At 35.0% G+C, this 23,630-nt stretch overlaps 1 protein-coding gene across 1 annotated transcript in view; it reads right to left on the reverse strand.

Moving 5' to 3' along the window:
• The window catches only part of LOC150100324 (inverted formin-2-like), a 319,787-nt gene that overhangs the window by 295,079 nt on the left and 1,078 nt on the right, over positions 1–23,630 (reverse strand). The window lies entirely within an intron of this gene.

Raw genomic sequence — 23,630 nt, forward strand, 5'->3', positions numbered from 1 at the left:
GTAGTTCCTTATGTTTTCGTTCATGCAGTACAACAGTTTGATTGCAAGATGGTCCAAAAAATCTTTCTCAACGCTTTCCTTTCAAATTATTATTATTATTACGTGACACCTCCAAGCACTCGTCCAGGAGGGCACTATGATGTAATAAGTTTTCTATAATCTCTGTTTGTTGACTATGTTTTTCACAAGCGCAGGTTAACATAGTCCGTAGATAACTTAAATAACTTTTTCTTTGGATTTTCTTAATAACTGCAAGATTGCTAAATATTCACGATTGGTCTTCGCCGTTATCACCTCTCTTGATGCCTATTGTATCTGTTAATGTTTACTCCTATATCTTTAGAACTGTTCACTTACTCAACGATATAATTATCAATAACCAAGTTGAATCAGTTTTGATGGGTCCTTGAAATGCGCATATTAGTCTTTTACTCGATTATGACAAGTTTGAGGCCTACTTGCATTAATTAAATTAGATGTAGTATGAATAACCTAATTAGAGTCTCCAACAATAACAATGTAATCAGCATAAGCCAATAGGATGTTCTACCCATTAACAAGCATGCTAATTGCATAAGTTTATTTCATTATGAGTTTAATTAGTTATACGTGGTTCCAATTAAGTCAATAACAGTGATGTTAATACAGACCGCTACATTTAATTGCCTAAGATTTATTTCCAAATCGACTGGAATTTCACATTTTATAAGGCATTTTGTATTTAAAATGTTTCAAAAATTTTTTTCTGTTGTTTTTCAGAAATTTGACTTCAGAAATTTTTCAGTTTATTGGTTCTTGAAGATGTTCCCCTTCCACACACAACAAGGTCGTTTGTGTTGTAAAGCAAATACGTGTAGCGTAGTTACATGCACTTTCTTAACATTTTTACTCGGAGATGTCACAAAAACGAAAGGAAAAACTTTTAGAGAACAAGTCGCGGTTATCAATAGCTTTGCCAATAAGCCGTTGAAAAATGGAATAGCAGGAAAGTGTAGAATATCACAATTGCAAGTGTCGCGAAATAGGTTTACTTGACAACGGCTTGTTATCAAGTCACTGTATAGGTCTTGGGTTTCTGTCCGTTTCTTCATAAAAAATAAATAAATAGAAATATGAAGAAGTATTTATGCTATCAATTTATTAATACATCATAAAATCTGGTGGCATGGCAGCTTCCCTCCCCATGATCCTGTCCTGTAAGGTCTGTACCAATAATCGAAAAAATAAAAATAAAAGTAAATAAATAAAATAAGTTAAAAAATGAATAAAAATCACTGTGCAGTTGGTTGAGATTTACTCTGAAGTTAAACTTTGGAGTTAAAAAAAAAAAAAAAAGGCGGTAGCACCACCAGAAGTTGTGATACGGGGGCGGAAAGCAGGTTTAAACGGAGTTTGGTACGGAAAAAATGTTGGGCGACAATCGTGTTTAGCGCGCCCCTTGAGGGAAGGACTGCATATTAACAATTAATACAGGTTCCACCTCAGTTATTAACATAGACGTGGGCCGAAGAGTAGACAAGCTCGCAAAGCAGGCGGTGATTTTCATGCCACATCCATGAAAAAAAAAAAAAGGGACTAAATATCATTATTCCTAACATGCTTTCGTTCAACTTTTTTTTTTTTTTTTTTTTTTTTTTTTTAACGGGCGGAAATATTAGTAACTCCTGCTGTCCCCTCTGAATACAACATTCCAGAAGTAATCAAAATTAGACAAAAGACAGTGTTGTGTCGATTACTCGGTTGTCTCAGGAATTGTTTTTCCAACATCGAAAACCCTGTTCACCCTCCATCAGCTCAGCTAATTCACTGTTCAAAAGTTCTCATAAAACGTTTTCCTTGCATCGTGACGAAATTTGTTTAACTAAAGGAGCACGTGTTGCTCCTTCCGACTGTTCTATAGAGGCAATTTTGAATGCACTTTTTTCAAGAAAGATTTAACTCAGGAATCTCGACTTCCTGCAATATTAACCCATACCACACTGCAGATATAATAAATCAGAAATGCTGAATAATAACCTAAAGAATCCCTGCGACATCACCTAGACCCTTAAATTATTCAACTTAAAACACTATTAGCTACTACGTTTAGTTTATAAACTGGTTATAAATTACTTGATTATGAGATAATGAAGATTTTAATACATGTGAGACTTTAGAAGCGTCTCGATGAAGGAAAAAAAAATCACTTTTTTGTGGTCTTTTCAAAATTAATGCAAAAATTATCTAAAACTGATGTTGCATAATATTGGTGAAAAAGACGATATTAATTATGCTACAGAGCAAGCATTTATCCATTTACTTTGGACTTTTGACTTCCATTCAAAAGGAATATGAAAGACTGTAGGATCATTTTGAGTTATTATTACAAATTCAAGTTTTCCAAGTGAATGATTACTCGTACATGGAGAAATTACGAATTAATAAATTAATCAAAATTATCGAATTAAAAACAACGCAGGATTCTTCAGTAAAGACATGCAGATAATTCCACATACAGCAATCCTGACATCCCTTTTCACCTTACATATATTGTGTTATATGTAAATACTGACCAAACAAGAACCATGCTGAAGTTTAAACGATTACTGAAACATATGAAACAGAGGGCAAGACAATTTGGGTGGACGCCAATTTTCTTTCAGATAATTTTCTCCAACCTTGACCGATAGTTTGGCACTACATACTTTCGAAAGTTCGTTATTGGCATGCTCTTGGCAACATCATCGGTACCAAGAGGAAATGCGTCATCAAGGGAGAAATGCTGTAAATTTTGCATAACTATCGGAATTTTGAAATTTTTACGGACTTCCTGTAATAACGCAGTCTGCACTTGCTACTTCCATAAAGGAAGCCTTTCAATACCGAATAGGACTATAGCCTCATGTACCTACCTCTATGGTATTTGCACTATTAAAGTTAGTGATATTATAACCAGTTATCGACTTTAAAACTTAAATCTAATAAGGAACGAAATGTATAACGTACTTTATATAAAAATAAAAACACTTTCATTAACCTTTATTTTCTTCAAATGTTTGAACATTAGACCGATGATTCGCGAACAAAATAAAACAAAATCAAACCGACCAAGTTCAAGAATAGACGACTTAATTATTCATTTTTAATATTAAAAATATTTTAGGGAATGTCCTCTAGGTTTGATAGCTGTTCATATTTTGCAACCGGGGAGAGAATCCAGTTTCAAAAGAAATATATTCCCAAATAAAAATTCAAGAATGTGCAGATATGCATAAGTGTGAATTGAAAACAAGCATTTGAAAAATATTGACATTATGCATTAGTTATTTATGAATATTCGTTGTATAGTATGATGTGTCGAAAAATAAATCCTTGATTAACTTTTGTCCTTATACGGAAAAATGAAAAAATATGGGAGTTTTGTTTTACATTCGACATTTTAAGAGTGTCTGTGCTATCTGCAATTAAATTAAGATGAAGCTTAGCATAAATACAATAGACGCTCAACATAATTGAGAAAAGTGAACCATTTCCTATTCTTTCAAAGCCAAATAATATCCTAACAAGCTTAAGCATTTCGTACAGGATATCTTAACTTCCAGCTATCATGATGACCATTTTGAGTATATTCAAAATCGAAAGTTTGGTTGAAAGGAATTAAGAATATTCCACTGCAATAAGTTTGTTATACTTTCACATTCGGATGAAACCGTAGTAACTGAAGCCAAAAAGGTTCTGCTTTTAAACGCCAAGAATCGTGGAATAAAAATTTTCAAAATAGGGAATAAAAATTCGTTTTAGCTTTTTGAAACGCTGATATTCTTAATTTAGCTAATAAAATATAAAATGAGCTAATTTAGTAAGTTCAGAAGGAATTAAGAAAATTTAAATTATATCATGTTATCTGAATAAAAATAGAAATCTCTCTACTCTAAAAAAAGTGGAGGTTAGGATTTTATAAGTGTTAAATCCACAGAAACAATGGACGATTTCTTCCTCTACAGAATAAAACACGGTTAAAAATGAAACAACAGTGATCCACGCCTTATTTAAGAGGCTGTGCATCTAATCCCCCCCCCATCTTTTCGAGACGTCAAAAATCTGAACAAGTACAGTGTTTGTATGGAAAAATATTAAAAATATTCCTTCCTTGAAAATGAACAAAAAATTTTATGTTTTCGTTAAAATCATAATTTGCGTGTCACACAAAGTGAGTAATAAGTTATACAATGTAAGGCTATGTTTGTCACGCTGATTTTCCTAAACAGGGAATAAAATTGTAAAGCTCCCATCGGTCTATAACTTCCTGAAAGTTTCAGTAGTAAGTACCTAGGCTAAAGTTGTACCTGTTTCTGGGGGGAGGCGTATATTAGCAGAATATCGGGATTCCCCTCCTCAGGAGAAATGCGATCTTCGCAGAATATCATAGGCAAAGGAAATAAATATAATGTAAAATTATCAAGAAGCAAGCAAAATATTTTCCTTCATGTTTATGAAAATATAAAAAATAACTAAGTTTTTCCTAATAAACTGATATAACGTTTAGCAAAATTAATAAAAATGAACGAAATCATCTTTCTTCAAAGTGGTGGGCTTAATGATCACCTTTCTCGTTATATATCCTCCGCAACAATTTTCTTGTTTACAGCTCCTGCTTAATGATACTACTAATCCATCTAACTCCTCCCTTCTTCCTGACTTTCAGAGACCCCTTGATTATCTCTTATGCATTGCTAAGAACCTTTCTTCCCTTGCAGATTCTTATGTCATGACTCTGTTTCAAGCTAACTCCTATGCTTGTCATAATTATCTATCATGTGGTTACAGACACACACACACACACACACACACACACACACACACCTCCTTAATTGAAATTTTCAGGTTGCACAACCACCCAAAGCAAGACCTGATGATCACTCTCCCCAATCTGAAGTAATGTAGCCATCTTGGTATAGACTGATCTTTTGATCAGAACGGATTCAATACTCATACTCCGAGTACCCTCCACAAAATGCTGTAATTAACTCTTAGCAGGTCTATAAATTGCATATCCTTCCTACCACGTGATCTTTCCTCCTAATCTATGTCTTCGTGAGATGTAAAAACGAGCATTGGAACAACAGAATTTTTTCAACAAAGTGGGCTCGCATCAAAGATTAGCACTGCGTCCGTTTCTATTTGTGATTATTTTAGATGCACTCAATGAAGGAGTAGCCAAGAATACCATGGAATATATTACGAGGGTGATCTGAAAAGTTATCGGCCTAACAATGAAAAAACGAATTTATAATTTTAAATATACAATGTATTTTTATTTTTCAACATAATCTCCCTTAAGACTAATACATTTTTTCCAGCGATGCTCCAGCGCCATTATCCGTCCCTGTAGTGGTTCTCAATCAGTGGTGTAGCTAAAGCTTTTGCCACCCCTCTCAATGCACACCAAAAATACTACGAAAAGTCAAAACGACGTAGAGGGAAATAAATTAAATATTTTTATTTTTAAAGTAAAACTTTAATTTCAACATTCTAAAATGTTATTTTTCTTGCTTTTCTGTTAGCAAAATCGTCAATGACATTGGCGAAGTCAGTGTCATTGACGATTTCATAGTAATGTAGGTAATTCTTAATCAAATTTTATTTAGAAAAACTTCTCTCACAAGTAGCAACACTTACAGCAATTGTGAGGAAAATTCGCAGTAGTATGACAATATTTGGAAATGAGTTCTCGAGACTGTATTTTAGAATTAACTGCAAAAGTTCAAAAATGTTCAAAGTGCCGCCCGCGGCGAACCCCCCCCCCTCAAGCTACGCCTCTGTTCTCAGTAAGATCTGCAAAATACCCCTCTACAGCTGCAATCACTTCTTGATTCGAAGAAAAACGCTGACCAGCGAGGAAGAGTTTTAGTTTTGGGAAGAGATAGAGGTCAGAGGGAGCAAATCTGGGGAATAGGGTGGATGTTCCAACAATTCATAGTGCAGATCCCTTAATTTTCCCATTGCCAAAACACATTTGTGGGTAGGTGCATTGTCCTGATGAAAGATGATTTTTTTTCTTCTGCAAACCGGGTCTTTTCTCACGAATTTTTTCGTCTAGTCTCTGGTTAAAAGATCGGAATAATATTCCCCGGTTATTGTTTTACCATTTTCAAGATAATAAAAAAAAATGCTTTTAGCATCCCAAAAACCGATGCCAAGACCTTTCCTGCTGATGGAACCAACTTTGTCTTCTTTGGCGCTGAACAACCGGTTTCTGTCCACTGTATTGACTGCTGTTTGGATTCTGGTGTGTAATGGTGAATCCAAATCTCATCCATAGTAATAAATCGACGCACAAAATCAGTTTTATTCTTGTTAAAACGCTCCAAGCACTGTTCAGAGATTTTCATGCGCGTGCGTGTTTGATCTGCTGTGAGCGAGCACTGCATCCATCTTGCGCAAAGTGCTTTTTCATTTGCAATTCTTCATGAAAAATACAACTTACACGTTCTTTTGAAATGCCTATAGTCTTAGCAATTTCACGCACTTTGACTCTCTGGTTATCCAATATCATACCGTGCACGTGAATAATGATTTCTGGTGTTGTTACACTTTTTGGACGTCCTTCACGTGGATCATCTTCAAAGCTGGTACGGCCACGTTTAAACTCGGCAACCCATTTCTTAATTGTTGAAAACGAATGTCCATAAACTTTTATGAACTTCGAATGAATTTCTTTTGGCGTTAAACCTTCTTTTACAAAGAATTTTATAACCGCACGATACTCAAATTTTATCCATTTCAAGGGATATAGACAAACTTTTACTTCAGACAGCTGTATAAAACAAGCTACTTAATCAAACGACTTGCAATTTCACATGGATGCTTATGTCAGTTGTACCAACTTAGGGAAAAAATCTTGCTGATAGTGTTGCCATCTATGGTCGAGGCCGAGAACTTTTCATACCACCCTCGTTTTGCAGATGACTTGGCTATAACAGGTGAAACTGAAGAAGAGGCCCAAAAGAGTTTTATAAAGTGACAAAATACCTTGGAGGAGGCGATCTAAAGATAAATACTAAGAAAACTGAAGTAATGTTAATGAGAGGGAAGGACATGAAGAATTTGGTATCTTGAAAGAAGCTGACCATTTTAGGTAATTGGGATCAACCATACAGAGAGAGAGAGAGAGGGCACATGCAACTTGGCAGTTAGAGAAAGAATTGGGGAAGGTTGGACTAAATGGAAGGAAATGTCAGGGGTGATATGCGACGAAAATGCATCGAAAAAAGTAAAAACAAGTATATATAAATCCATTAGACCAGCCTTATTGTACGGGTGGTCTAATGAAGCTGGATAAATGGAACATCAAGGAAAGAGCATAGGAGGAACGAAGATATAAGGAAGGAGATAGGGTTAGAAAAATTAGTCACAAAGTGAGAGAAAGTAGATTGAAGTGGGCAAGTTATACATGGAGAAGTCCGGTAAACCAACCAATTCAGTCAAAACAATGGAAGTGAAGGGTAAGAGAAGAAAATGAAGTTCAAGGAAAAGATGGTTGGAAAACATCAAAAAGGATAGGAAAAAGTTGGAGTGGAAAGGAGGGATGCCCAAGATAAAAATAAGTGGAAGAAAATTGTCTGAGCGGCAGACCATAGGACTGTCTGTAACTAAAATGAGGAAAAGAAGTCTGTGTCTTCGTGGTTGAAGTCCGCGTAATTACTCGACCTGCATGCATTGCGCTAATTTACTGATTCATGTCTTCCACATCATGTTCAATCATTTTCACAATTTGTTAAAATGACGGATTACCTAAATATCTGTGGAAATAGATATTTCACTATGGCGCAGCAGAACAGTGGAAGGAAAACGTGATTAGTAAGGGAAATGTGTAGTGTTTTAAAAGTGAGTGCCAGTTATGTGGTACTCACTTTTCACGTGACAATTGAACAGAGAATAGGGACAATCGACTGGGAAATGTTAGTGTTGGAAGTGCAGTGGCGGGGCTCAGGATAACGAAGAGAACCTCAAGAAAGAAACAGCGCGCTTACTCGGAGTCCTTCACATTATAAAGCGCGAGATTAAAAGACTGTTAAAATATCAAGAGATTGGTAGAGCTAAGAAGAGAAAAAGGGGTGAAAAGTAAGAAACAAGAACGTATGAATAATTGAGAATAAAGGGGGGGAATGTCACATGATTACAGGATAAGAGGGTTACTTAATGAGTCTAAATCTTCTTCTCCTATTGTGAAAGTTAATATTGGTGTAGATATCAGATAACGTGATGCTGATGCAAAATATAAGGTGAAAGAACTGATTGCTTTAGCTGGCACTCGTGACTCGAAATATATTGTGCGAGAAGATTTGAAAGACTTATTGGAAAAAGAGAAGAGAAAAACAAGAGAGTGAAGATAGAGGCGAATTGATAGACGCGTCCATTTTCACAAAATGTGAAAAAGATGAACACCTAAATTTGAAAACTCCAGTAGGAGTTCCATTCATTCCATTCATACCCTCGTTTCATTTTCCATTATCAGCTGATCTAATACTATGTCAGGAAATTCTTTAGCATATTCATCTAATCATTTTTCTTTGGTTTATTTGGATTTAAAAAAAAAGTTTTCTGTTTTAAGTTTGTAAATAAATTTTCCTGATTTAGTTTCCAGACTAACTTTTTCTACAATACAGCAAGTTGCGATCTGTTTTGTTAGTAACTTACATCTTTCCGCATTAGAAGAAAGTGGATAGCATCTTGTTTTAAACGCTATTCAATTCCCAAAATGAATGAATGAAAATGAATTTAAAACAACTATTCGGAATGAATATTCAGTCCATTTTTTTCTCTCACCCATTTTTCATCCTGTAATGGTTTTCTTCCTTTGTTTTTTCTATGTCAAAATTAATTCTATAGCATTTAATTATATACACTTTCATTTTTCTTTGCTGATATCTTAACTTCTTCCTAACATGGATTTTAGGCCAAGTGGCCTGTTCCGGTCTCATGTCATCTCTTTCTTGGTCTTCCGATTCTTCTTTTTCCACTTATTTTGTACCTGTATAATATTTTTGGCAGTCTGCTATTGTCCATTTGATTTAAATGTTCTAGCCATTTTTGTTTATACTGTCTTATGCAGTAATTAATTGTTTTTATTTTCAGGGATTGTAAAATTTCTTCATTTGTTTTATGGTCCCACTTGGTATATAATCTTTACTTCCAAGTTAAATTTCCTCACGTCTATTTCCAACTATGCTTCAAAATAAAGCGACCAGTCTGATTTACATTATTTGTTTTCAATTCCTTTCAGCACACGAGTTAAATATTATCCTGTGTCAGGCCATAGTATTCCAAATACCTCCAAGTTCATTCATCGCCCATTTTTTAAATTCTCTTCTCACTTGGAATAAAACTATTTCTACCAGAATGAAATACTTAACGAAATGAATTTAAACAGTTCTATTATATTTCTGCCCTCTACTCTTATCCAACAAAATCATTTTACTATATACCTCTCCTACTGGTCATATGAAGACACTCATTTAGGATTTTCCTTAACCCGTTCTAGTAATCATCATAATTTCTTAAAATACTGTTTTCAACTCTTTTAGCTTGTACTGTAAAACTCTATGTAGCTGAGGTATACCAAAGCGCTTTACATCGATTTTTACAGAGGTCAAGTCTCATGAGATTGTTACAAAAATAACCTTGTTTGTCTCTATATATTTTATGCTAAATATTAATGTAAATAACCCTATGGGAATTGACTGTACTTACTGCTTTAACAAAAATTTCTAGAATGCAAAAAAAACAAATGCAACGCTTTGCCACCGGAACTTTGTATAATAGCTATGTATAAGGGCACAAGAAAGTTGTTTACGATTTAAGTGTATGAGAAAGTTGTTTGCGAGCTCTGCGCATAAACACCTTCAAATTCAGTATCAAAGAGATCGGCAACGTTCAGACAAGTTTCTGCTGCCCGACAAGATAGGATTAAAGGAGTGCACGGATAAGAAGAAAGAACGGGTCGGTCTTAACAGAAGATCGAGGAGTCGTGCCGAATTCTAGGAGTTACAACCCTTGGTGCAAGGTCCCGGAGAACATAAATAAAAAAAAAGGGACTGAGCCGAACATCGGCAGAGAACCAGGCAGTCAGCAGTTAGTTATCGGAGTCGGCAGTTAGAGGCAGATATTCCAGAAGTAGGATCCAGAGGACCAGACGTTACGGCGAACCCACGCCAGAGGAAAAGAATAGGAATGACGAGAGAAAAGCGATATAAATACCTGAGGTAGTGTCCGTCGGATGTCTTTTTGCTGCCGGAGGTCAACCGAAGCCGAAAGCCACAGAGCGATCTTCAAGCCCGTATGCTGAAACTTCTTGCTTGAGCTTTTTGAGTACAGGAAAATTGCAGTCCAAAGCCCGCCAATATCTCGACGAAACGCCTCCTGAAGCAAGACTCTCCAGACGGAAGCCTAAGGCCCGAGATGAAAGGAAAAGTATAGGGACTTTAGTGCAGGACCTTTGGATGAGTGTGCGACACAGAGCCTCTAAGTTTGTTCCATCTTTTGTTGTACATTCCTTTTGTAATCTAGGAGATACGTTATAGATGGACTGATAAGAAATAGTAATAAGAAGTATCTATAAGAGAGTCCTCTGATTTGTTATTAATTGGAATATAACTTGTGAGATAACTTGGCATAGCTAGCTAACCTCTTTGTGAGTAAATTAGAGTTTCAATAATTTGATTTAATAAACAGAGAAGTAATTGAGTAATTATATTGTATAATCATTTAGTATTGAAAAGGGAAAGTTTGTTTCTTTATGCAAAAAGTCTAAAGGACAGGTAGAGAGAGTAACCTCCCTATCGTTTAATTAATGCACTTTATTATTAATGTAAATAAATGTGTTTTAATTATATGTCAATAGTGCCGCCTGATCTTTTAATTTACATTGCACTGTTCCTAAATAAACTCTGACTTGTGAGTGGGAAACAACTAAGACAATAAAAGTGTAGTTTAAGTACTTAAGAACCACGACTGTTTATGTAAATTTTATTGAAGGAATATATGCTAGTATGAGAGAAAGAGATATACCGGACGTATTACTGGGTCTTATGCCGATATAGAAATACTGGTGGCGCAGTCTTAAATAAATTTTCCAGGGTTCATAGGCATACGACTAGTAAATACGAAAGGTGGATAAACTTAGTACGCAACAGAATAAGTAAGAAAGGTTACGAAAGCAAAAAGCACTGCTAATTAGAATAACGATATTACAATAACAGCCTTCGTTACATTAGACCATCATTCATTACAGTACTGTATCTCTTCGCGTGCAACTCCTTACCATCTCTTCCATTCTCTTCATTCATAACTTCCTCTTTTCTGAAATTGTTTAATCTTTCTATTCATCCATTTTACTTCTATCCCATTTGTTTCCCAAATTTCTAGACATACGCTATTCGTCAAATATTTCTTAATTCCCAAGCACATCTCATTCCACAACATTTCTCCGGGCTCTCTTCAATCATACTGTCGTTAGTGACACAGCCGCTTTCGCAGCGCTGCTTGCTTCCAGAATTTAGTCAATTCATCAAGTAGGCTTGATCACGAACAAGATGCAAAATTCATACTATAATGATTTAAGCCAATGTTGTTAACGCTTTAATTATTTAAATTCTTTAATGCGTATATGGTTGGATGTTCATTTTGCTTACGTACAAATGCCTAAACGTGGAATCATTTGTGGATAATGCTGAAACGAAGAGCAATAACATTACATTGGTGTGTGTATATAAACCCGAACAATTTCCTTCTTATTCCTTATACGTCGGTGTGAAGATTAAATGCTTTTATTGGTGGAGATATTCTTAACTCTGCTAAACAAGCGACTTAAAGACTAGCAACCTTCGGAATTGCAAGTATCATTTTATACATTCATTGCACCTAAAAACAGCTTAAATAAAGCACAGGCGCATTAGGGTCAAGCGATGTGCGATACTGAAATTCCAATGTTGAATAACTAAGAGATAATGTCCAGAGAGTGTGTAAACAGTTTTTTCTTTCTTTGTTTACTTATACTATTTAACCTTTGACTTTCCCTTTTGAACCTGATATTGTCCATTTGACCCAAAATTAGCTGTTGGTAGAAATTGCTCATACGATTGTTGTAATGTTTAACAAGGATGTTTGTATGGCGTAAACTGGCACTCACATGCATGAAAATTATCACTGTCTACTACAATGATATTTGCTTGAATCAAGTCAACGTTAAATAAATAAAAAAACCGACTGAAATGCATGCAAGTTTATCTATACGAATAAATCCTAAACTGTCAGAATTTATTCGTCAACGCGCCAAGAATTGAGGCTTGGGATGAAACAGAAACGAAAGCAAAAGCTGAATTGCGGAATCATCTATAATAAATGAAGATTTGTCTACAGAACAGTTTTGTTTTGAGAATTATTTTCAAAGTTTGCGCAACGAAGCGCTTTTTTACGGAGTTTTCGGGACGAGGATTAAAAAAAATAAACAGCAGGAGTGACGTTTAAAGAATAAATAAATAAATAATCTTTAAAGCACCGTTTAACTATAAAATACACAGCAAGTTCCGAACATAAATCAGCACTGGTAATTATTAATACAAAACATTTCAAGCTTGTGGGGGGAGGGGCTTAAAACTCGTCAAACAAATCGTCCTCTTTATATTTTGGTATTACTGATTTATAATTTTTTTTTTAAATCAGAATCATGTATGCTGAATATAGTTTAGTTTGTTTCACCAGTATTTCATATAAGCTGCTTTCCGGAGAAAGGCTTGGTTGCGCCAAGAAAGGGGATGATATGTTTAAGCCAAGAATATATATATATATATATATATATATATATATATATATATATATATATATATATATATATATATATATAAGCACTGCAAACGTTGTGAGCCCTGATGTTTCAATGACGTTATGTCATTAAAAACATTTTTTCTCCCCATAATTATTCGTGATATAAAAACTACAATTTCAACAAATACCTTATTTTGGTTTTAATCTCCACGGATTGAATGCCTTTTATGCTTTGGACTGCAAAGCCATTAACTGTAGCTATATTAAGTAATGGTCAGAGGCTGCATTGTATGCTTGGGGGGGGGGGATAGGTAGAAAAAGAAACTTTCTTTTCTATTTTGAAAGAAATTGCTCATTCTGTGTCCACATTCGAACATCAATGGCCAATAGCACCCTCGTAGTGGGGCAATGAATGTACGGTTATCAAATCAAGGAATACAATATTTATTTTATGTGGAACTAACCCACAAAATGTTTATTTGTGGACTTATAGTACATTCGTACTGTGGATGAGTAAGGATTTCATTTATTAAATATTTTTAACAGGAAACGCTGCTCTAGGGACAAAGCATGAAACTTTTTCAAGCCATTTCAGGCTCCAGTAAGCAGGGCCGTGGGCTCACAGTGGACGATGAAAATCCATTTAAAGACATTCCGCAGCCTCTTAGTTGGAGAGATGACACGCTAAGCTCTGCCAACTAGGTGAACATGGCGTTCAGCACTACTTTACCTCCAGTAAATTGTGTGGGCTAATTCTCCCCCCCCCCCCAATCATTAGTTCGCTGGATGAAAACTTGAGATTTCGGTAGTATTGAATTGTTAGAATTATGGAATAAGGAAACTAGGGGCACGAGGTCACAATACCTGCAGAGCCCGTCTGGTTTTTGGTCGATTTCTGTGTTTTGAGATGAGAGTTTCTTTTAAACATCACCTTCAGTTGTTGCTTACAGCACCCTCCCCCGTTTTTTTCCCCTTCTCTACTTCTATGCTGGTCAGGGAATTGTTTATAGATGCAAAGTAGACAAATAAGGGCAAAGGTCAGGATAGTAGAATTGTGTTTTTCATAAGCACACTCTGCAAAATACTAACAAGCACAAAATAAATTAATATATATATATATATATATATATATATATATATATATATATATATGTAGAAAGTATTTTTACCTTGGGTATAAATATGTTAAAGATACCATGCAATTTTAAACCTGGTTTTACTCCATTTCCCAAGTAAGCAAACAGACTAAAAGTCAAGTTTGCGCCTGCAATTGATGCAAGTCTAACTGATCCCACAGGTAGTGCAGGATCAGGGCAACTCGTGGCAAAGGTGGAACAAGCTCCGATCACTAATCTTAATATTTACCCTTAATGCCAAAACACATCTCCAAGAAGGGGATGTATGATGTTTTGTATTAAAGGCAAGGGGCCACTACCCAGACCCTTGCCTTTAATACAAAACATCATACATCCCCTTCTTGGAGATGTGTTTTGGCATTAAGGGTAAATATTAAGATTAGTGATCGGAGCTTGTTCCACCTTTGCCACGAGTTGCCCTGATCCTGCACTACCTGTGGGATCAGTTAGACTTGCATCAATTGCAGGCGCAAACTTGACTTTTAGTCTGTTTGCTTACTTGGGAAATGGAGTAAAACCAGGTTTAAAATTGCTTGGTATCTTTAACATATATATATATATACATATATATATATATATATATATATATATATATATATATATATATATATATATATATATGATTTTATAAATAAATCTCTTGCCACAAAAAGAAAAAGAATTAAGTATTTTAGCCGATACTTTAGACTGTTCTTATGTGTGTGTGTGTGTGAATCTTGGTACAAAAATAATAATGACAAACGATGTTTACTTTTGCAATTTATCATTATTACCTGACAACTCTAAGGTCACGTGATAATGTATGTATTGCCACAACATACTTATCTACACTATAGATGCCTCTAGGCAATTCTGATCACAATCTAGTGTTGATCTCTTCTCCAATGGAATAACACTAAATACCGGTAAGCGGAAAATCGCGAATATCATCTCACGTCTTATAATGCTGGACAACATTCATCTACGCGTCGTCTAACGTGAGACAATCTTCGCGACTTCAGTGCCATTCCCCTTGGATGGATTATCGTTTTCAGTTTGTATAATCAGAAAACTGATTATCCAATTATCACGGAACGAGTAACTGAAGGAATTCCTATTAGTAGTGCGTAAACCTTTATTACCTATTCCACTTTAAATTCTCATCCTAAGCTGTATGTATTACACGTGAAGAACCGGTTAGTCATATCGCAATTAGCTTTCAACGAAATCTCGGTCTATTTGACCAGCCAGAAGTCGATGAATCAAATTATCAAGACATCCAAAAGTTGTTTTTAGCTCTTTTTTAAAATAAACTTTATCTTGTCTACTAAATGGCAATCACGTTTTCTTTTCTCATGCCAGAGCTATTGGTTTTAGCATACAATAGCGAACTAATTAATCCGAACAAGCCGGATTTTCGTCAATTTTTTTGTTTCAGTTCACAATAATTTTGGTTTTGATTTACTATTTTTCGGTTTTAGTTCACTATTTTGGGTGAGTGCTGCGTGTTTCAACTGTCTCTGCGATGTTTATTAATAGTCTATGCATTTTTTTAATAGTGTAAACAAGTTGACATTCGAGGCAAAATGGATATTACATCCATCATTATTTCAAAACATTCTGTGTAGCTATAAAAGGGATACATCTCTATGAAAGTGTTCAAAGATATGTATACTCTTTCTCAGCAGACATCCATGACCCAAAGACAAATTTCCAATGAGTATGGTGTTGGTTTAGGTACTGCTAATACACTTTTAAAGAGATTTAGGGAGATAGGTTTCCTTTTCTCCTGACAGAAAAAGAAATTAAGCGAAAAGGGCAAACTACACTTACTTAAGATCGTTTACTAGTTAGGAAAAGCGAAATGAATTTAAGATTGTTTGCTGTAGATTTTAGAGACTTGGCAGCTAGTCAGATTAATGTTTCTGATATGACAGTCCATTGAAGATTGTTGAAAGCAGGAAGCACGCCCCCCCCCCCAAAAAAAAAAGAAGAAAGAAACAGCTGTTGAAGAAGGCTGTACAGAAAACGAGGCTCCAGTGGGCAAAAGTGTACAAAGATTGATCTGTTGAGAAGTGGAAGGTCATATTCTCAGCTGAGAGCCATTTCTTTTTCCAAGGAGAGTGAATACCCTACGTTCACAAATCAGCTGCTGACAGACCCTCAACAAACTCCTAAACACCCAACTAAAAAGATGTTCTGGGATTGTTTTACACACGACAGTCCGGGATCACTTGTACCTGTTGACGGTATGATAAAAAGTGACCAATGCATAAAAATATTGGAGAAAAAAGGAGTGGGCCCACAGATCCAAAAAGACAAAGAACTCATCTTCCAACAGAATCTCGCTTCATGCCACACTTCAAAAAACGTGAGAGTTCCTTAAAAACCACAACATCCAATTGCTTCAGTAGCCAATAGAAAATTTGTAAGCCATAGTGAAAAAAGAGACTTGGAAAATTAAATTGTGATACAAAAGATAACTTAATACAATCCATTATAAAAAATGGTATGGTTTCGAGATGCAGAAATAAGAAAAATGTGTTCTACGTTTGTAGAGTCCATGCTTAAAGGAATTAATGAACTTATTAGGAACAGAGGAGAACATATAAATTATTAGATAAAGTTGGAGTTTAATTTTTATACTCATTTTCTTGCGAAATTAAAATTTTTCTTTAAAATGTGAGTGTTCGGATTAATTTGTTCACAACGGTACAAAAAAGCCAATATATATTTTACTTGAGGGAGATATCCCTAACCCGATCCAGTCTTATTTCTAGCATAGATGATCTTGTTATATGTCCTCCTACACGTGTATTATTCCAAATAATCACTCTTACTTTGACTTTTCACAAGAAAATCAAAATATCATGCCCAAACTGGATGCAAAAAAATCCAGTTTCTTTTCTCTGGAGGTTTGTGTTTCAGGATTGATTCCTATTCCATATCGCCCCTTTATTGCCTCCTGTTCCATTGGTGCAATTAGAACTAATTAATTTCTAATTGCACTTTTACAATTAGAAATTAGTTCATATTCAATACCTAAGAGAGGCGACAAATTAAACTCACTTCAGTTCTTGCTAAAGTAATGGAGAAACTAACATCTAGCTTTCACTACCTTAAAGCTTCTCAACTAATAAATGACTGCCAGTACGGATTCTACGACTGTCAACAAACAAGAGGAACTTTATTTCCCTTATGTCACCCATCCTTCTTCGGACAAATTCGGATATCCCTAACGGAAAAGTCAGGGATATCTCAAGTTGCTCTTGATTTCTCTACAGCATTTGTCTGGGTTTGGCAAAGACCTATTAACCTTCTACAACTGAATGCACCATATGTGTGATGTTCGGAAGTATCTTGATCCTCACGCCTTACAATCAATGCAGACGTTCCTAAGGCGTTCTATATCGACGAACGTTTCCAGTAGTGCATATCTAATATATATTTTTCTTGCGGACGATAGTACACTGCAATCCTACTTTTACATTTTCAATACACTAAACTACAACAAATCACTAAAATTTGCAGAACTTTTTCCAACCCAAAATTCTGATCTTATCATTCCTTCAGTGGGATGCCAATAATCTTGTTAATTTAAATACAGTAAAACCCGATCCCGTCTTATTTCTAGGGGGGAAAAAATTGTTTTCTTGTAGTCTTACTTTTGACAACCCCAAATCTCTGGACAAGATGAGATTTCTCTTCTTGGGACGGTTACAATATTTTTCAAAAAGACAGAAAAAGGAAGTGAGGTATTGCTAATGATTTCAGGAGTCGAGTTCCATCCATACGGAACTTGAAAATTGTGATTCATTTTCTTGTCAACTTATTATGAATTCTAGTTTAAATGAATTGCTCAAAAAAACTTCTCCGCCCTCTCCTCAGGTATTCAAATAGTCGGTAACCGGATATTTTTCGGCTTTCGCACTATTTGATAATTTCTTTCCGCTATTACAACATTCATTGACTATTTCTACTAACGCTCTTTCAGTTAACTTTTTACCACCGTCTGCTGTCGTTCTTCCACTAAGTAGAGAAGAACTAAAGAACACTATGCTTAACTTGCTATGTTCTTTTTTCTTTCGTCATACAGATTTTTTCTTCCTTAGCATATATTTCATTATCCTAGCTTGTACTTTATATATTTATCATGCGATTGCTATTGTCATGTGTTATAGCATGTTTCATAATAGCTTCCTTCTTCCTGCTTAGTTTTATTATTCATACACGCAATGCTCCAAATGTTGTTAGATATTATCATTTTGGAACGACAGTCCCACCCCCGGTCCAGGTACCGCCTATCCTTCTCTGAAAAAGCATGTGTTCCACCAACGTTAGATTCACTCAACAAATCATTGCTCTTTCTTCATTCTAAATATTATTACCTGACACCTCCAGGGAGTCCAAAGACTCACTTAACATTTGGCGCAATACTTCCAAACTATATATCCTCAATGATAATTGCCTTTTGCTTGAGTGAACACTTTATAGTTCTCTCTCTCTCTAAATTTCCAAGTGGTCCTGCGCAAACAGCTAGCCAAATATTCTTCTCCGAATAAGAGTGAACTCGATTATGTTTCCAATATTTCATGTTATATTCAAACGTCTTATTCCTAAATGTTCTCCTAATTGTATATATGTATACTTACAATATATTTGTCCTTCCCCTGATCAGACCCGTTTTCCGCTCCATACAACTTCCTTTCAGACAAAAATCCTGCATCCGCAACAACCGCTTCTTCATTCCTGAAGTTGCTAAGATAATACATCGACCGTAAAAAATTCTGTTCCTCCCCAGCCGAAACTATTTTTCCTTTATATAACTTCTTCCTGTCACTCATCCTGAAGTTTCACACAGTGGGTACTGATGTTCTTTACACCTACTGTCAACACTATTTACAGTTATGTTCCTTTTCCTCAGTTCATTGCTATATTTTAATAGCACCCTTCTCATCCATTCTAGACAAAACTTTTTTTCCCCCCATATCCTGTTTCAGAGGAAATGGCTTACTAACCAGATCATTTGTGATCTACTACAAACACCTCTTTTTTGCAACTTCAATTATAACCTTAAACCCTGAAAGATAAATTTTCATTATTCTGCCATGTCATATTTAACTTAAATTACCATACCGCAGGCTTTTTCTCCCCACCCACCTTTATTCAGTTACGATTTGCTCCTGTGTATGCCCCTGACAACATCGAAAAATCAGAAGATTAGATATTAATTCGTATTGTTGAAAATCAGTTAACTGCTAGGCTTTCAAATTTGGGAAGCTCTTCTGTAATAAAAAGTTTCCGGATATATTAAATAGAGAAAGACCGCCTATTAACCTGGCATTATATAACTGTTATATAATTACTGAAAATTAGAGCCAAAAAGGCTTCGATTCGGCGATGCAAAATAATTCAAATTAAGTGAATACTGAATCCAAAATTATTTCAAAGCCGAATAGAGACAACAATAGTTTCAAAGAAACTACAAGAGTTTCATGCCGAATATAGAAACTATAAAAGTTTCGGCGGATCCAAGCGTAAGCAAACCTTTCATGACAGGGGCAACTCGTAGTAAAGGTGGTGTAAGCTCTGATCACTATCCTTAGTATTTCCAATAATGTAAAACATCTCCTAGCGGACATATATGATGTTATACATTATTGGGGGGGGGGATCACTACCCAGACCTGTTTCGACCTTTGTTGAGGTCTCGTCAGTGGGAGCCAGGCCCATATGTAAATACTCAAGTTGTAGTGATGCAGACTTATGGTAAAGTATAAGTTCTGCATCACTACAACCTGAGTATTTACATCTGGGTCTGGCTCCCACTGACGAGACCTCAACAAAAGGTCGAAACAGGTTGCTAAAAGGGCGTAACATCTCAAAAAACACCAAGAATGAAAGGTTTGCTTACGTTTGGATCCGCCGAAACTTTTATAGTTTCTATATTCGGCATGAAACTCTTGTTGTTTGTCTATTCGGCTTTGAAATAATGTTATATAACTTTTCTCTTTCCATAATGTAATGTATTTAATTTCATGACTGAATACTATTCTTATATCGCCCATATAACTAGCTACATAGTATCCGCATTTAAAACGTATTTGCCTAGGTTATTTCTCTTCCCAAACTCGGTTATAGTGCGTATGTGCATTGCGATCCACAGAAAATATCAGAATAAGGGATTTATGACGGAAAATAGCATGTTCATCGAATTATGAATTTATGTATAAGTTGGGCTCGGCTGCTCGCCATAACCATTTGCAAAGCATCCAAAGTTGGCATAGTATACTAACATTCATGTCTTTAATGTACGAATTCTTTCTGTATATATTAATAGTTATCTTAAAAACTTAGCTTAAAAGTAGTGATCGAAATAGCCACGTTCCATAAATCACAATAGTCCCAGCAAGCTCAAAGACTCCTGTAGTGAGAGAATCTATAGGATATGATTTCTCGAAAAGGTATATATTTCCTACCAATTAGTACGAAATATATAATAAATGAAATTCGGTAATATGAAGTAATAAATCAGTTGCTATTTTAAAAACTTGCGTCTCTCCAGATGTGTTGGGGGGGGGGTAATAATTCTTAACGCTTTACATGTGCACGCATAGTTTCGTAACTTAATGTACATTCTTTCGAAAATGGTTAAGTTTTACTTTTGATATGTATAATCACCGGTATCCCGTAAAATACAAAATTTGTTTGTGTATAGTTTATGTTTTTATTATTTTCGGCCTACACCGAAATTAGAGAAACACGAAGAAATAGTGATGGTAAGAAGTTAAGATCAGCTTGCAGCGAATACGGTTACGACATAACCTTCCATGTATACCACTTCACAGCTACATTTAATAATAATAATATTATTATTATTACGTGACCTCTCCAAGAACTCATCGCGGGAGGGCACTCTACTCCACTCCTCTTCCAACTGAGCAAGCAGCTCTGCCAAGAAATATACTACTCACATTAAACATCCAACATAAACAAATTAAATTTCATATATATATATATATATACCGAAATCAGTATTTATACATGCCTTAAAGATGACTCCAGAAATTAAATGGTCTTTGGGAGTACATGCACACACATCCTAACCTCCTATTTAAGCGTTTTTGATAAATGTCACTTCGCTATTGTCACCTGTCAAACAACATAACTACGAACAATATAAAATATTATGTTGTGCCAAAATTATTTCCGCCACGAGTTCCTAGGAAGTAAGCAGGGTTGCATCTGAAACCCTCAACCCGAAGTAGTACTTTATTTATTAAGAACCCATCCAATTCTGAGTAATTTGACAAAGAATGATAATAACAGTAAGTTCTATATGTATTAAGATTTTACCTCTAAATCGGGACCTTGAGGATTAAATACTAACTACAGGTAAGTAATCTTCCCATATAATTTGGACTTGTTCGAAAATATACTAAAATTTTTTAACATAAACTTTTAACATATGCGCATGGTTTAAGACTTGTGAAGGTAATAATAGCTATTATTATTAACCAGGTGTATCCATGGGATCGAAAACTCATCGTGGAAGGCACACACTAACTATTATTTACAATATATCTTTCCAAAATGCGTCAAAAGAGGCCCAACTGCCATTATTCACACTATGCCTATCATATCTCCTTAACCTGATTCACGGAAAAAAAAAAAAAGAAAGCACTGACGTTCACCTCAGGGTAACCCATCCACTATCCTCGTAACAAAAAATCGAAACTTTTCATCCCTATTAAACTACGTTTGTACTTCCATTGACCTTGTTCATTCTCCGTCCTGCCATATTAAAAACTTTCCCCTACATCCCTTCTATAAATCCTTCTTAGCAGCTTATGTGCTTCTATCATATCCCCTCCCTTTCATTTATTAAACGATGTCTAATACCCACGAATCTTCTTATGATAGATTAAAGCATTCTGTAGACCTGAAATTATGTTTCTCACACGCCGCTTAAGCAGATGTATCAAAGCCTTATCTTTAAAGAGGAATAATGACATTTCCCTACCAGTCAGAATGTGTTAAGCGTAACATCATACATGCCCAAATGTACGAAAAGGGTGGTGAATCGATGTTTCTCTTAACATGCTAAGTCAGTTTGCACGAATTCTGGTATATAGCTTAAGAATCATTACTAGAATAAACGTTTGATTGATTTCAGCACCCACCCACCAATCTGATTTACCAATTTAGTCCGACTGAAGTTTATATATTGACCAATTGCTGTTCACTGGATAGCTTTTAAGCAAGAAATGTGATGGAAATATTGAGCATTACTCAATTGTTCTACCTGATTAGAAGATATCTCGGGTAAATTTTAATTCGATTTTACAAGCATTTATGTAATAGAACTGGAAATTTATGTAGCATCTATTTATGAGTGTCAGCGACTTGGGTATTTATTAATAAGTAATTTTAAATTTACAAATTATACTCTACTCCGATTATAGATAATTTCACAAACGTTTAAACTTGTGTGAGTGAGAGAGTTGGGGTGAATGCTTTAGTACCAACTAATTGCGCTTTAAAATTAACCCACTCACGATAGGTTATAACTTTCATGGCTATAATTCACATATGAATTTCGAAATACCAATTTAATATCACTAACTTTTAACACCGCTGAGAATTCGCTGTCGCTAGCACAGCTGAATGTAAAAGTCTGCCTACCATCTTTTCGAATTAGCTTCATTAATTTGAAAATATGATAGACTTCTTAGCTTCTCAAATTGATCGTAAAAATTTAGTTTCTAATTAGCAGGTTTCAGTATCACATTCAAATGATCAAAATAAAAAGTTTCCTATATCCCAGCACATAAGTGTGCAGTGTAGAATATATTTTATTAATAGTAAATATTTAACGACTCTTGACCTTGGAATTAAAAATATTCATAAAATATTATCCTATCTCCTTTCGTAAGCCAAAGAAAGACATCGAGTACGCTTGATCATCTTATTAAAAATTTTAGTAACAAAAAAAAAAAAAAAAATCATCAATGTTTTACAAGGAAATAACAGTATATTTTAAAAAGTCTGCTGGTTAGGCAAAATGACAAATTAATAGCCCGATGCTAGTGCAACTCTTAAACTTGTTTTTTTTTTTTCTCTCTCTCTCAAAAAAAAAAAAAAAAAAAAAAAAAAAAAAAAAAAAAAAAAAAACCGATTTCACTGATAGTGCAAATATCAAAGAATTCTTTTCAAATGTCTGAAAGACGATTTCTATATCAAGATAGATCTGAGAAAATGCCATTTCGCAGAAATAAGGCTTTACTTTCAATGTTCACTTCGTTGTGTTCAAATATATCAAAATGTTGTCGATTGAGTGAATTACGGTTATTGATTTCTGAGACTTTTTAAACATTGCTAACAGCAGAAGAAAAAACAATTCCAATTTTATACAGTTAACGCCATTTTGACATCTAAGTACACATCATTCGCATTAAACTTCCAGTTGAAAGGGGAGGGACAGGATAGACTTTGAAGTAGAATAATTCCAAATAATAATAAATGACGAAACATTGAATATATAAAAACACTTATATAAAAAATCGTCCAATGATTCAATAAAATACTTAAAAATTATAATAATTATTTGAATTAGATGAACAGCTATCGCAGACCGGCAAGTCATGCATAGCAGACGTAACGAAATGAACAATTAACGTTCACTATATTCGGTATTTACTACAACTTTCTG

Source organism: Typopeltis vanoorti, chromosome 13, assembly GCF_054136105.1.
Source record: "Typopeltis vanoorti isolate ZY-2024b chromosome 13, IOZ_Tvanoo_1.0, whole genome shotgun sequence".
NCBI lineage: Eukaryota > Metazoa > Arthropoda > Arachnida > Uropygi > Thelyphonidae > Typopeltis > Typopeltis vanoorti.